The sequence below is a fragment of the Rutidosis leptorrhynchoides genome, chromosome 1 (genome assembly GCF_046630445.1).
Source record: "Rutidosis leptorrhynchoides isolate AG116_Rl617_1_P2 chromosome 1, CSIRO_AGI_Rlap_v1, whole genome shotgun sequence".
Taxonomy (NCBI): domain Eukaryota; kingdom Viridiplantae; phylum Streptophyta; class Magnoliopsida; order Asterales; family Asteraceae; genus Rutidosis; species Rutidosis leptorrhynchoides.
Genome location: NC_092333.1, coordinates 719,679,504 through 719,697,122, shown reverse-complemented (window position 1 = coordinate 719,697,122; position 17,619 = coordinate 719,679,504).

Here is a 17,619-nt window from a genome sequence, read left to right as displayed (position 1 = left end):
TCCAGTCATGACCTTTTCTGATATGCACTTGGAAGAGTTGCACCCGAACCTGAGATTTGACAGACTTTGGATAGATTATCCAAAATATCAAAGGGGTTTGCATACTCTTCATTCTAAGGTTGTTGAGGTACCAAGGGTCATAGAATGGGGACCCTTAGAAGCTGTAGAATTGGCCGGGCCAATTAGAGAATTACTTGTACAGAGGTATGGTAATTCTACTTTTAATGACTGGGTACGTTTATTCACCATGCGTAGACCTGTATATAAAGTATGGTGTGAAGAATTGTTATGTAGTATAGAGTTGAATGATCGGGTAGCTAGTTTAACCGATCGTTCTTTTATTAGATTTTTGTTAGACGGTTCGATGCGCCACATGTCTTTACTGGACATGGCTCAGGCTTTACGTATATATACGCCTGAGGAGTTAGCATCTGCCGATTGTAGAGGGTTGATACTAAACGGTAGAAAGATAGATGAAAATTTTGATACACACGGTGTGTGGAGTCAAATGACAAGCCATCACCGTTTCAAAGGGGGAAATTACTCTTATTTGGATATAGATAGAGCCGAATTAAGAGTGATTCATAGGTTTTTAGCTAATTCGATTACACAAAAGGGTAAAAACAAGGAAAAGGTAAATGAACAGGATTTGTTTTACCATATGTGTATTCGAGACCCACAAAGCGCTGTAAGTATACCGTATTGTGTGGGTTATTATTTATCAGCTATGGTTCGGGGGATGCGACCGCATAGCATAATAGGAGGTGGTATTTTTATTACTTTGATTGGTGAATATCTCGGTGTGGATATAAGTCGGGGGGATTATTAGTAGAAGAACCAGAACCCCGCGATACTATAGGTTTAAATGTATACCATGGTGAGAAAGTTTTGAAAAGGCGAAATAACGCCGCAGTACCATACCATGGTAGACATCCACAGGTTGAGAGAAACCAACAGCAAGGTAATGTAGGAGGGGGGAATGAGATGCAAGAAATGCAAAGGTTTATAGCTTCTCAGGAGTACGAAAATGCTAGACAGAGAGCATTTGAAGATTGGCAAGTTCATCAGAACAAAATCATAGCTCATTGCCAACATATAGGTAGAAACTATATTCCTACACCGAAACCCATCTTCCCTCCCTGGTCTATAGAGATGCAGCCACCGTATCCTACGTATGACCCTGACGAAGCATTCTATAGCACCTATTGTTATGCCTGGAACCCCTATTGGTACCAGTATCATCCCTAGTATACTTAGTTTTATTTATTTTGTAATTTGTAATGATTGATACGTTTAATACTTTTGTTAATATTGTAATAGTTTTTATAATTGTCTAACTTTTATTCTTAGATTTTAATAATTTTTGAATGTGGGGTAATATACCAAACTTCAAAAATATGTATATATGTTTGCAGTTTATCTTATGTACACAACAGGGTAAAACAACGCATTTTCAAAGACTGGCATTAAGTTCAGCAAAAGCAACTAATTTTGACGACAAGATGCAAAATATATGTGAAATAACAACAAGACAGAATGAACAAATGATGTGCACATTTATCATTCAGCAAACAAACGCCAATATATTTGGAAACTTTGGTAAAAATTTAATCATTTTCACACAAATCACCCTCAATAATTTAAATTATTCCTGATTTCTTGCAAATGAGGGCATTGCAAGATCTTAAGTGTGGGAAGGGGTTAAATTCTTTCGGATTTTAAAATTTTTTACTTTATACACTTAGTTACCATTAAAAATACTAGTAAAGCAGTAGTTGTATTAGAATCTAGTGCTCTCTGATAATAAAGAACAGCCCTGGTCTTATATACTGACTACCCAATTCTAGTAAAAATTTTCAAAATTTTCAATTAAATGAACTCAAAATCATGTTTATACATATTTATGAACGATAAAACTAGGTTTTAACACCGAAATTATTGTTACCTCGGAAAGGACATAAATTGAGAAACAAACCAAAATGTTAAAATTCATTTAAAATGGAATAGAGGACGATAAAAAGGAAAATAAAAGCCAAGTGTGGGAAAATTTACCAAGTTATCTTAAACATATGTCACATATATCTGTAACAAATAACTGAAAATACTTTTGCTTTGGACTAAACTAAACTGTTTTACCCAATGAAAGAAAAGAAGAAATGGATCTACACGATGAATCAATTCCATCATTAAAAGGAAGTAAAGTCTTCCGAAAAAGAATTCTTGATTTAGGTCATGAAGTTGTCGTCCAGGCCAGCTGTAGGTTGACGAAAAATCCAGAAAAGTCATCACTAAAATCAGCAGGAAATCCACGGACCTCAGCATTAAACAGGGTCGCCAAGTGGTCAGATTTATCCTAACCATGAGAAGGATTTATCTCGTACAATGGGGGGCACCATGCAAATTAGCTAGATAAGACTAATGAATCAGATCCCCAGAAAGGATAATCTCCTTAAAGATTAAAAATCAGCTTTTAAGACTGATATTATTCAATCCTAGAGATTGACCTTAAAGATTGAGAATTCAAACTCATGGAATTCAATGATATCTAAACTCGAGCTTGAACGAGAAAATATTTTGATCAAAATTACAAACCGATTTGTTTTCTGAAAACCCTATTTTCAATGCGTTCATTACCATTGAACGTAAAATCCTAGGAATTCACCTGGAATTCATTAGGTCACCTGAACTAAAACGGGTGTCAACCGTAAGAACGGTGGTTGCATAGTGGTCAAAGACAGGACCTTGTGCCATACTGAAAAATTATAAGGGTGAGCTTTACTATTGCTCCTACCAAGGATAGTAATTGCGTCCGACACGTTATAGACCATAATTAAAAGCATGTCAGGGGACATTGCCTTAACAGTTGCTTGTTCAAACGCTTTCCTTTACAACCGGACGGTAGTTTACCGAAAGGTAATATACGGGACAAGTAAACTGGACGTGCTGCTTTCCAAATACAAGGTTAGCAAGTGGGTGACACAAAACCATAAGTTTTGAGCTAAAATTTTCAAATCTGAAACCCACCAAACCCACAAAAATATTTTGCAAACACCGGTAAAGGGTTATCCCGGAAAACTTATCTAGGGTAAAAACTAGATTTAATTTTTAAAAGATCAAATGTTTTCATAAAGATCCAATTTCCTTAATGGATCTAAATTTTTATAGTCATGTGGGACTGTAAACCATATCGTTACTACCATTGTTTATACCGCCGTAAAGAAATCACTGATGTACAAAGTGTGAAGAATAAAGAAGTGATTCTAGTATTTCAAGACGATATTGCTTGAGGACAAGCAACGCTCAAGTGTGGGAATATGTGATAATGCTAAAAACGAACATATAATTCATAGCATTATTCCTTAAGAAAGACAAGCTTTTAATTGCAATTGTTCTATTTACAAGTGATATTCGTTTAAATAATAAAAGGTGAAGACAAAAGACAGATTCGACGAATTGAAGACGCAAACGACCAAAAAGCTCAAAAGTACAAAAGACAATCATAAAGGTTCCAATTATTGATAAGAAACGTCTCGAAATTACAAGAGTACAAGATTCAAAACGCAAAGTACAAGATATTAAATTGTACACAAGGACGTTCGAAAATCCGGAACCGGGACATGAGTCAACTCTCAACGCTCGACGCAACGGACTAAAAATTACAAATCAACTATGCACATAAATATAATATAATATTTAAATAATTCTTATAATTATTTAATATATTATATATATTTATAAATCCGTCGGCAAGAAAGACTCCAAAGTATCTGAGCTGTAATTTCAAACTCCGCGACTCGCGGAGTTTGAAGGCAAAATATGCCACGAGTCGCGGAGCCCCAAAAGTCGAAAATCCCTATAAAAGCAAACGAATTCTGATCGTAAATCATCATCTTTTTCTTCTTCTCCTCATACGTAAAATATATATATATATATATTATATTTTAATTTTAATTATAATTCTAATAATAAGGGTATGTTAGCGAATGTTGTAAGGGTGTAAGTCGAAATTCTGTCCGTGTAACGCTACGCTATTTTTAATCATTGTAAGTTATGTTCAACCTTTTTACATTAATGTCTCGTAGCTAAGTTATTATTATGCTTATTTAATCCGAAGTAATCATGATGTTGGGCTAATTACTAAAATTGGGTAATTGGACTTTGTACCATAATTGGGGTTTGGACAAAAGAACGACACTTGTGGAAATTAGACTATGGGCTATTAATGGGCTTTATATTTGTTTAACTAAATGATAGTTTGTTAATGTTAATATAAAGATTTACAATTGGGCGTCCCTATAAATTACCATATACACTCAATCGGACACGATGGGCGGGGTATTTATATGTACGAATAATCGTTCATTTAACTGGACACGGGAATGGATTAATAGCCACTAGAATAATTAAAACAGGGGTGAAATTATGTACAAGGACACTTGGTATAATTGATAACAAAATATTAAAACCTTGGGTTACACTCAGTCGACATCCTGGTGTAATTATTAAACAAAGTATTAAAATCTTGTTACAGTTTAAGTCCCCAATTAGTTGGAATATTTAACTTCGGGTATAAGAATAATTTGACGAGGACACTCGCACTTTATATTTATGACTGATGGACTGTTATGGACAAAAACCAGACGGACATATTAAATAATCCAGGACAAAGGACAATTAACCCATGGGCATAAAACTAAAATCAACACGTCAAACATCATGATTACGGAAGTTTAAATAAGCATAATTCTTTTATTTCATATTTAATTTCCTTTATTTTATATTTAATTGCACTTCTAATTATCGCATTTTTATTGTTATTGTATTTAATTGCACTTTTAATTATCGTACTTTTTAATTATCGCAAGTTTATTTTATCGCACTTTTATTATTCGCAATTTCATTATCGTTATTTACTTTATGCTTTAATTTAAGTCTTGTATTCATTTTTAATATTTTACATTTGGTTTTAACTGCGACTAAAGTTTTAAAATCGACAAACCAGTCATTAAACGGTAAAAACCCCCCTTTATAATAATAATATTACTTATATATATATATTTGTATTTTTATAAAAGTAAACTAATTTAGCGTTAAGCTTTGTTTAAAAAGATTCCCTGTGGAACGAACCGGACTTACTAAAAACTACACTACTGTACGATTAGGTACACTGCCTATAAGTGTTGTAGCAAGGTTTAAGTATATCCGTTCTCCAAATAAATAAATATCTTGTGTAAAATTGTATCGTATTTAATAGTATTTTCTGCTAAAATTAATAACTATTTTATACCCCCACGCTACGACATCAACCAACAATAACCTTGGATCTAGCAGTACAGGAAATCGTGTAGGATGCACCTACAAAGAATTCACTGCCTGCAAACCTTTGAAATTTGATGGAACTGAAGGACCGATTGGATTGAAACGGTGGACCGAGAAGGTCGAATCGGTGTTTGCCATAAGTAAGTGTACTGAAGAGGACAAAGTGAAGTACGCTACGCATACCTTCACAGGTTCTGCGTTAACATGGTGGAATACCTATCTAGAGCAAGTGGGACAAGATGATGCTTACGCACTACCGTGGTCAGCATTCAAGCACTTGATGAACGAGAAGTACCATCCCAGAACTGAGGTCAATAAGCTCAAGACAGAACTTAGAGGGTTACGAACCCAAGGATTTGATATTACCACGTACGAAAGACGATTCACAGAATTATGCCTATTGTGTCCGGGAGCATTCAAAGATGAGGAAGAGAAGATCGACGCGTTTGTGAAAGGATTACCAGAAAGAATCCAAAAAGATATAAGTTCACACGAGCCCGCCTCCATACAACAGGCATGTAGAATGGCTCACAAACTAGTGAACCAGATTGAAGAAAGAATTAAAGAACAGAGTGCTGAAGAGGCCAATGTGAAGCAAGTCAAAAGAAAGTGGGAGGAAAACGGTGATAAGAATCACCAATACAACAACAACAGCAATTACAACAATAATCGCAACAATTATCCCAACAATTGCAACATCAATCGCAACTACAACAAACGACCCAACAACAACAACAACAATAACAACAACAGCAACTACAACAATCATCCCAACAACAATAACAACCGCAACAACAACAACAATCAGAAGCAGCTATGTCAAAGGTGTGAAAAGTATCACTCGGGGTTCTGCACCAAATTTTGCAACAAGTGTAAAAGAAATGGTCATAGCGCGGCGAAGTGTGAGGTCTACGGACCAGGGGTTAACAGAACGAAAGGAACAAATGGTGTCGGAACGAGTAATGGCAGAGCAAGTAGTGTCGGAGCAAGTTATGCCAATGTAGTTTGTTATAAATGTAGAAAACCGGGCCACATTATTAGAAATTGCCCGAACCAAGAGAACACGAATGGACAAGGCTGCGGAAGAGTTTTCGATATTAATGCGGCAGAGGCACAGGAAGACCCGGAGCTTGTTACGGGTACGTTTCTTATTGATAATAAATCTGCTTACGTTTTATTTGATTCGGGTGCGGATAGAAGCTATATGAGTAGAGATTTTTGTGCTAAATTAAGTTGTCCATTGATGTCGTTGGATAGTAAATTTTTACTCGGATTAGCAAACGGTAAATTAATTTCAACAGATAATATATGCCGGAATAGAGAAATTAAACTGGGTAGCGAAATATTTAAGATTGACTTGATACCAGTAGAGTTAGGGAGTTTTGATGTGATAATCGGTATGGACTGGTTGAAAGAAGTGAAAGCAGAGATCGTTTGTTACAAAAATGCAATTCGCATTATACGAGAAAAAGGAAAACCCTTAATGGTGTACGGAGAAAAGGGCAACACGAAGCTACATCTTATTAGTAATTTGAAGGCACAAAAACTATTAAGAAAAAGTTGCTATGCTGTTCTAGCACACGTCGAGAAAGTACAAACTGAAGAAAAGAGCATCAATGATGTTCCCGTCGCAAAAGAATTTCCCGATGTATTTCCGAAAGAATTACCGGGATTACCCCCACATCGATCCGTTGAATTTTAAATAGATCTTGTACCAGGAGCTACACCAATAGCTCGTGCTCCTTACAGACTCGCACCCAGCGAGATGAAAGAACTGCAAAGCCAATTACAAGAACTTTTAGAGCGTGGTTTCATTCGACCAAGCACATCACCGTGGGGAGCTCCTGTTTTGTTTGTCAAGAAGAAAGATGGTACATTCAGGTTGTGTATCGACTACCGAGAGTTGAACAAACTTACCATCAAGAACCGCTACCCACTATCGAGAATCGACGACTTATTTGATCAACTACAAGGCTCGTCTATTTATTCAAAGATTGACTTACGTTCCGGGTATCATCAAATGCGGGTGAAAGAAGATGATATTCCAAAGACTGCTTTCAGAACACGTTACAGTCATTACGAGTTTATGGTCATGCCGTTTGGTTTAACTAATGCACCTGCTGTGTTCATGGACCTTATGAACCGAGTGTGTGGACCATACCTTGACAAGTTTGTCATTGTTTTCATTGATGACATACTTATTTACTCAAAGAATGACCAAGAACATGGTGAACATTTGAAAAAGGTGTTAGAAGTATTGAGGAAGGAAGAATTGTACGCTAAATTTTCAAAGTGTGCATTTTGGTTGGAAGAAGTTCAATTCATCGGTCACATAGTGAACAAAGAAGGTATTAAGGTGGATCCGGCAAAGATAGAAACTGTTGAAAAGTGGGAAACCCCGAAAACTCCGAAACACATACGCTAGTTTTTAGGACTAGCTGGTTACTACAGAAGGTTCATCCAAGACTTTTCCAGAATAGCAAAACCCTTGACTGCATTAACGCATAAAGGGAAGAAATTTGAATGGAAGGATGAACAAGAGAAAGCGTTTCAGTTATTGAAGAAAAAGCTAACTACGGCACCTATATTGTCATTGCCTGAAGGGAATGATGATTTTGTGATTTATTGTGACGCATCAAAGCAAGGTCTCGGTTGTGTATTAATGCAACGAACGAAGGTGATTGCTTATGCGTCTAGACAATTGAAGATTCACGAACAAAATTATACGATGCATAATATGGAATTAGGCGCGGTTGTTTTTGCATTAAAGACTTGGAGGCACTACTTATATGGGGTCAAAAGTATTATATATACCGACCACAAAAGTCTTCAGCACATATTTAATCAGAAACAACTGAATATGAGGCAGCGTAGGTGGATTGAATTGTTGAATGATTACAACTTTGAGATTCGTACCACCCGGGGAAGGCAAATGTGGTAGCCGACGCCTTGAGCAGGAAGGACAGAGAACCCATTCGAGTAAAATCTATGAATATAATGATTCACAATAACCTTACTACTCAAATAAAGGAGGCGCAAAAAGGAGTTTTAAAAGAGGAAAATTTAAAGGATGAAATACCCAAAGGATCGGAGAAGCATCTTAATATTCGGGAAGACGAAACCCGGTATAGGGCTGAAAGGATTTGGGTACCAAAATTTGGAGATATGAGAGAAATGGTACTTAGAGAAGCTCATAAAACCAGATACTCAGTACATCCTGGAACGGGAAAGATGTACAAGAATCTCAAGAAACATTTTTGGTGGCCGGGTATGAAAGCCGATGTTGCTAAATACGTAGGAGAATGTTTGATGTGTTCTAACGTCAAAGCTGAGCATCAGAAACCATCAGGTCTACTTCAACAACCCGAAATCCCGGAATGGAAATGGGAAAAAATTACCATGGATTTCATCACTAAATTGCCAAGGACTGCAAGTGGTTTTGATACTATTTGGGTAATAGTTGATCGTCTCACCAAATCAGCACACTTCCTGCCAATAAGAGAAGATAACAAGATGGAGAAGTTAGCACGACTGTATTTGAAGGAAGTCGTCTCCAGACATGGAATACCAATCTCTATTATCTCTGATAGGGATGGCAGATTTATTTCAAGATTCTGGCAGACATTACAGCAAGCATTAGGAACTCGTCTAGACATGAGTACTGCCTATCATCCACAAACTGATGGGCAGAGCGAAAGGACGATACAAATGCTTGAAGACATGCTACGAGCATGTGTTATTGATTTTGGAAACAGTTGGGATCGACATCTACCGTTAGCAGAATTTTCCTACAACAACAGCTACCATTCAAGCATTGAGATGGCGCCGTTTGAAGCACTTTATGGTAGAAAGTGCTGGTCTCCAATTTGTTGGAGTGAAGTGGGGGATAGAAAGATTACGGGTCCGGAGATAATACAAGAAACTACCGAGAAGATCATCCAAATTCAACAACGGTTGAAAACCGCCCGAAGTCGACAAAAGAGCAACGCTGACATTAAAAGAAAAGATATAGAATTTGAAATTGGAGAGATGGTCATGCTTAAAGTTGCACCTTGGAAAGGCGTTGTTCGATTTGGTAAACGAGGGAAATTAAATCCAAGGTATATTGGACCATTCAAGATTATTGATCATGTCGGACCAGTAGCTTACCGACTTGAATTACCTCAACAACTCGCTGCAGTACATAACACTTTCCACGTCTCGAATTTGAAGAAATGTTTTACTAAAGAAGATCTCACTATTCCATTAGATGAAATCCAAATCAACGAAAAATTTCAATTCATCGAAGAACCCGTCGAAATAATGGATCGTGAGGTTAAAAAACTTAAGCAAAACAAGATACCAATTGTTAAGGTTCAATGGAATGCTCGTAGAGGACCCGAGTTCACCTGGGAATGAGAAGATCATATGAAGAAGAAATACCCGCATTTATTTCCAGAAGATACGTCAACACCTCCAACTGCTTAAAATTTCGGGACGAAATTTATTTAACGGGTAGGTACTGTAGTGACCCGAAATTTTCCATGTTTATATATATATATATATATATATATATATATATATATATATATTAAATGAAATTGCTATTTATATGATTAAGTGTTTCCAACATGTTAAGCAATCAAACTTGTTAAGACTTGATTAATTGAAATAGGTTTCATATAGACAATTGACCACCCAAGTTGACCGGTGATTCACGAACGTTAAAACTTGTAAAAAATATATGATGACATATATATGGATATATATATATATAGTTAACATGATATTACGATAAGTAAACATATCATTAAGTATATTAACAATGAACTACATATGTTGAAACAAGACTACTAACTTAATGATTTTGAAACGAGACATATATGTAACGATTATCGTTGTAACGACATTTAATGTATATATATCATATTAAGAGATATTTATACATCATAATATCATGATAATATAATAATTTAAAATCTCATTTGATATTATAAACATTGGGTTAACAACACTTGACAAGATCGTTAACATAAAGGTTTCAAAACAACACTTACATGTAACGACTAACGATGACTTAACGACTCAGTTAAAATGTATATACATGTAGTGTTTTAATATGTATTCATACACTTTTGAAAGACTTCAAGACACTTATCAAAATACTTCTACTTAACAAAAATGCTTACAATTACATCCTCGTTCAGTTTCATCAACAATTCTACTCGTATGCACCCGTATTCGTACTCGTACAATACATAGCTTTTAGATGTATGTACTATTGGTATATACACTCCAATGATCAGCTCTTAGTAGCCCATGTAAGTCACCTAACACATGTGGGAACCATCATTTTTCAACTAGCATGAAATATCTCATAAAATTACAAAAATATGAGTAATCATTCATGACTTATTTACATGAAAACAAAATTACATATCCTTTATATCTAATCCATACACCAACGACCAAAAACACCTACAAACACTTTCATTCTTCAATTTTCTTCATCTAATTGATCTCTCTCAAGTTCTATCTTCAAGTTCTAAGTGTTCTTCATAAATTCCAAAAGTTCTAGTTTCATAAAATCAAGAATACTTCCAAGATTGCAAGTTTACTTCCAAGTTTTCTAAATCCATTCCAAGTAATCATCCAAGATCAAGAAACCTTTGTTACTTATAGTAGGTTATCTTTCTAATACAAGGTAATAATCATATTCAAACTTTAATTCAATTTCTATAACTATAACAATCTTATTTCGAGTGGAAATCTTACTTGAAATTGTTTTCGTGTCATGATTCTGCTTCAAGAACTTTCAAGCCATCCAAGGATCCTTTGAAGCTAGATCCATTTTTCTCATTTCCAGTAGGTTTATCCAAGGAACTTGAGGTAGTAATGATGTTCATAACATCTGAGACGACCCGTCCTTATCCACCTGGACGAAATCATCAACATCTGGTCCCATTGCGATGATCGACTCCAAGTAATGTCCTTATAATGAGCAAATGCACAGCGGAAGATTTAATTTGTACCTGAGAATAACATACTTTAAAATGTCAACATAAAGTTGGTGAGATATAGGTTTTATTGCTAGCAGCGTTATAACTATGGACCACAAGATTTCATGTTTATACATAATACACTCCCCGTGTATGAAAAGTCGTTGAGCACTTGGTAACCATACTTAACATTTAAATCACAGCAGTATATTCTTAAATAAACCCTACACCGTACCAAGTGTAGTAACGAAATGAAGTACTGTGCAACCGTTTAAAACTGGTCGTCCAGCCCGGTTGGGGTTGTCAGGCCCGATAGATCTATCAACAGGATTCGCGTTTACGCTCCTCACGTAAATATTAGCTACCAAGTATAAAGAAATATGCCATGGTACAACTCAACGTAGAATTTATTTTTGATCACTTGTGTCCATAAAGTAAATCATTTATAAAAAAAACAGCGCATGTATTCTCAGCCCAAAAATATTTAGAGTTTAAAAGGGACAATATACTCACCTAATGTATTTTGTAGTAAAAATACATATAACACCATTGGTCAATTATAAGGTTGCCTCGGATTCACGAACCTATATCATTTATATATATATTAACACACATAATTGTAATCGAACAAATTTATATAATATGTTTTAAATTATATATCTTATATATATTTAATTTGTAATAATAATATTGTTAATATAAAAATAATAATGTTAATAATAATAATCTTAAATGATAATTTTAGTAATATTGGTAACTTTAATAAAAATGTTAAACCTTAGTTGTAATGATATTTTAATAAAAATGATAATGATAATATAATTAAAATAATACTTTTAATTTTAATGTTATAATGATAACTTTTAAGTAACTAAAAATGTTAATTTTAATAATAATGTATAATAATAATAATAATTCTAAAATTAATGATTTTACTAACAATAATAAAAATGATACCTTTGAAAATTTTACTAATGATAATATTTCTATTAATACTTTTAATAGTTCTTTTAATAGAATAATAATAATAATAATAATAATAATAATAATAATAATAATAATAATAATAATAATAATAATAATAATACTCTTGTGTTATTTACCAGAAGAATCCATTTACTTCTACTATACTCTTGTGTTTATAGTGTTTCTAATTCTCCCGTGTCTTTATATTGCTATCTGTATCGATATACACGGTTTGTAAATTCTAGGTGATTGTTGGGTTTTATATCTTCTTTTATACTTCGATGCTCCTGCTTCTGTCTTCTATAATCATTGTCATCCACAGTTAATATCTCCTCCTATTTGCCGTGACTTTTACCCTAATTTCTATTGCAGGGCTTTATCCATCCGTTTCTTCTTCCCGTTCTCGAGTCAAACGAGCAATGGTCTGGAATTCGTAGGTATGAAATTTGGAATGAACATTGCTAATGTTCTTAGAAAGAAATGATAATAGAATGGTTTCGAATTGTCAAATTACCAGAATATTCTGGAAAGATAGAACTATCAAGATGATATGTTCCTAATATGTTTGGAGATTGGATAGAATGTAAGAGCCGTGTAACATGGCACATGATGATGGTACTGTGAATCATCACATCCCATTAGAAACTCAACATGACTTACTGTAATATAATGAAGTTGATCAAGTTTCATTATATTATACTAATTCATGCATCAGTTCCCAACGCTGCTTCAAAACATTCCTATTTCAAACTCGAAGGTTTTAGAATTTAGAAACTAACACAGTTTCTTTTATATTGTAACGCAGATATTACGGAATGATAAATGATTTCAGATAAGGATAGTTGTGAAAATATTTCCAACAATATGGAGAATATATATAACGGAAAATATGAAGATATCTTATAATATCTGAGATAAGATATTGATGAAGAATATCATCTGGAAAAGTTTAGGATAAGGAGTAGGGTTCTTACTAACGATTTCAGCAGACACTAAATCATTTGAATCCTTTGAAGTCAGGTTTAGTTTTCATGATTTGTCCACGGTCTCCTTCATACTTTGCTCAATCTGTTCTCCAGTTTCACCCCTTCTCTTTTTCTGAGCTTTTCCAACATACTTTACTTTATCGTAAACTTTTGACTGTTAAAGTCGTTTACGGTTTTTGCTGCTTCATCAGCATTTCAAGAACTACTTCATAGTCCAGGGTATTTTCCAGAAACTTCACATTCGAAATATGTAACTCTTAGGGATGGACGTTGTAGGTATGACGGGAGAATTTCTACGAGATTTTCAAAATACTGATTGCGGATTTCGCCAAAAAGATAACGAGTTGCTGCTGGTGATGTTGTGATATATAAAAGGTTCTCCGGTAATGACGGCGAAAAGACAAGGTATAAATATCGAGGTTATAATAGGAGTAGTCTTACTGAGAAGTCGAAGTGGAGCTGTAACAAAATTGATTACTTTGAAAAGGAATCATATGGTTGTTTTTGCTAATGAATGATAAGGAATTCAACGTGAATACGCTTTAACTATAACTTCGGTTTCGAAAGTTTTCCAGATACATAACTGTATGTGTAAATTTTTCTTCCGTAGAGGAGGTGCGGCTGGTTCAACTTCTCGATCGAGGTGTTTTCAAGAATCATGAAAAGTTGTGAATGCGAATTGTAATCGTCAAGATACAAATGAGGTTTAAAATAGAATCAAGTGGCAAACTTGAAGAGTTGTTTATTTTCATATGTTATAATCAGCATTTTAACTCATTTTAATTGTCCAAAGTTAGCAGTCCAATAGTCCGATTGTCCAATGGTTCAATATATTCATATATACAAATCAAATATATAATATTCGAATTAGTTAATACGTATCGTTACCCGTGTACCTGTTTCAGTGTCGATCACAACTCAAAGTATATATATATTTTGGAATCAACTCCGACCCTGTATAGCCAACTCCCACCTTCACATATAGAGTGTCTACGGTTGTTCCGAAATATATATAGAGATGGGTCAATATGATAAGTCAAAACCTTGTATACGTGTCCCGTTAATTAAATTGCGTAAAATAAATAAATATATATCATGACCCATTATACAACGTGTTGTCTCAGAATTAATCCGATGTATTGTTGTACATGTGTCCCGACAGTATGTACAGTGCAGAAATTAAAATTGCGAGAATGTAAATTGCGATAAATTAAATGTTAATCAGTTAGCTGGGAACAGTTAGCCGGAACAGTTAGCGTGGAATCCTTAACAGATTTTCAATTAGTTAATCCGTTTGTTTCTAACAAATTTTATTATATCCAATGTTTTCTTCATTATGCCACTTGTTGGATTATGATAGGTCAAAATCCAAATATGAAATTTGAACGGAAATGGTTATTCTGTGGTGAACGGATACGTATATCGGTTATTGTAAATAGGATAATAGATGACTGTTGAATCAGATTCGAAGAATGTACAATGTAACTTGTTAATGTGAAATCTAAATATTCCTCGGGTACTACCCACCCGTTAAAATATTTTTCATCATCAACAGTTTGTACGAAAGGATTTTTAATTACAATCTTTATGAAAATATACTTGCATATATATTTTCTTCAGATGTAATCATAGATTTAATGAGTCAATAGGATATTAAACTCATTTGGTTTATCGTTAATACTAGATTACATAATCTCTAAAGCATTAGAGATTACATAATTGCCATGTCGAACGAAGGTAAATGAGGTAGAACAATACGTAGAACGAAATTAATCGATGTAGAATGATATGTAGAACGAAGATCATACTCAAAGTATAGATGGTGATATTGAGGCGTGTGAGGTTGATATCCGAGGTATAGTTTGTGATGTTGAGGTTTACGGCGCGGTTGTGATGTGGGGGTGATAAAAGTACTGTCGATGTTGATGATGGTGGTACGGATTATGCTGCTGGTGCTGCTGCTGGTGTTTGTAACCTTCGCACCATGTTCTCCAAAGCCGTCACACGAGCGCGTAGTTCGTTAACTTCTTCTATTATGCCGGGATGATTGGCAGTTGGGACGAGTGAATGAATAAGATTTGAAATATGAGATAGTATATAATCGTGACGAGATACTCTAGAGATGAGAGAGAAAATGGTTTCTCGGACAGGTTTGCCGGTGAGTGCTTCAGGTTCATCGCCAAGTGGGCAATTCGGTGGATGGAAGGGATCCTCGATGTGAAATGATTTTCAGATATCGGATGATATTCTAACTATATAGAATATCCATATATATAATCTTAAAGATTTCATAGACTACGGAGGAATTTACGGCATATGTCAGGCAAGTCTACAGATGCGCTAAGATATGAATTATCAGATATGCTAAGTTATGAATTTTGTCTATACACTATCAATGCAGTAAATGCAGTAAGACGTGTCTAGACTTATGATTGACAAGCAGGCAATTTCCTAAGGATGATAAGCAGATGGTTTCCGACTAGATGTGATAAGCAAAACTTTTTGACATGTAGACACGATCAAAGTCCAGACTCACTAATGTATCCTAACAACTACCTGTTAGACACACTAATGCAAGACCTGGTTCGCTAAGACCACCGCTCTGATACCACATGAGACGACCCGTCCTTATCCACCTGGACGAAATCATCAACATCTGGTCCCATTGCGATGATCGACTCCAAGTAATGTCCTTATAATGAGCAAATGCACAGCGGAAGATTTAATTTATACCTGAGAATAACATACTTTAAAATGTCAACATAAAGTTGGTGAGATATAGGTTTTATTGCTAGCAGCGTTATAACTATGGACCACAAGATTTCATGTTTATACATAATACACTCCTCGTGTATGAAAAGTCGTTGAGCACTTGGTAACCATACTTAACATTTAAATCACAGCAGCATATTCTTAAATAAACCCTACACCGTACCAAGTGTAGTAACGAAACGAAGTACTGTGCAACCGTTTAAAACTGGTCGTCCAGCCCGGTTGGGGTTGTCAGGCCCGATAGATCTATCAACAGGATTCGCATTTACGCTCCTCACGTAAATATTAGCTACCAAGTATAAAGAAATATGCCATGGTACAACTCAACGTAGAATTTATTTTTGATCACTTGTGTCCATAAAGTAAATCATTTATAAAAAAAACAGCGCATGTATTCTCAGCCCAAAAATATTTAGAGTTTAAAAGGGACAATATACTCACCTAATGTATTTTGTAGTAAAAATACATATAACACCATTGGTCAATTATAAGGTTGCCTCGGATTCACGAACCTATATCATTTATATATATATTAACACACATAATTGTAATCGAACAAATTTATATAATATGTTTTAAATTATATATCTTATATATATTTAATTTGTAATAATAATATTGTTAATATAAAAATAATAATGTTAATAATAATAATCTTAAATGATAATTTTAGTAATATTGGTAACTTTAATAAAAATGTTAAACCTTAGTTGTAATGATATTTTAATAAAAATGATAATGATAATATAATTAAAATAATACTTTTAATTTTAATGTTATAATGATAACTTTTAAGTAACTAAAAATGTTAATTTTAATAATAATGTATAATAATAATAATAATTCTAAAATTAATGATTTTACTAACAATAATAAAAATGATACCTTTGAAAATTTTACTAATGATAATATTTCTATTAATACTTTTAATAGTTCTTTTAATAGAATAATAATAATAATAATAATAATAATAATAATAATAATAATAATAATAATAATAATCATAATAATAATCATAATAGTTTTATCAAAAACTACCTTAAAATGCTAAAAAGAAATTAAAGTGTCCGAGCCAAGACTCGAACCCGTGACCCCTCGCTTGCCCGCTAACACCCTAACCATTCAGGCTATTGCCTATTTCCTGATTTTATATCGTATCTGTAATTATATAACTCGTTTCTGTCTATCACCTCTTCACCATGATACAACTCGTAGTCTAGCAAGATCACAAGTTGGGTCGGCCCAAAAGAAAATTAAAAACTCTCGGCCTATTAACAAACGAAATTAAGGCCCAACAAAAAGTTCGTGGCCTTTTGTTTATATCTGGTAACGTGAATTTGGAATGGCAGGAACTTGAATAAAAAAAACAGTCGCTATCTATCTAACTTTATAGGCCATCTCTACACCGAAATTATTATCATTATCCTCTCAATAATATCTTCGTTTTTAGTAAAAAAAATGTGCAGCTACAATTGTCTACGGCGGTGGTGGTTTCTGAGTGACGGTTTGCAGTGGTTCGAAACAGGAAAAAGAAGCATAGCAACCCGTAGTGGTGAGTGGTGGTGTTTGTTGACGGTGATGATAATCATGATGGTTGT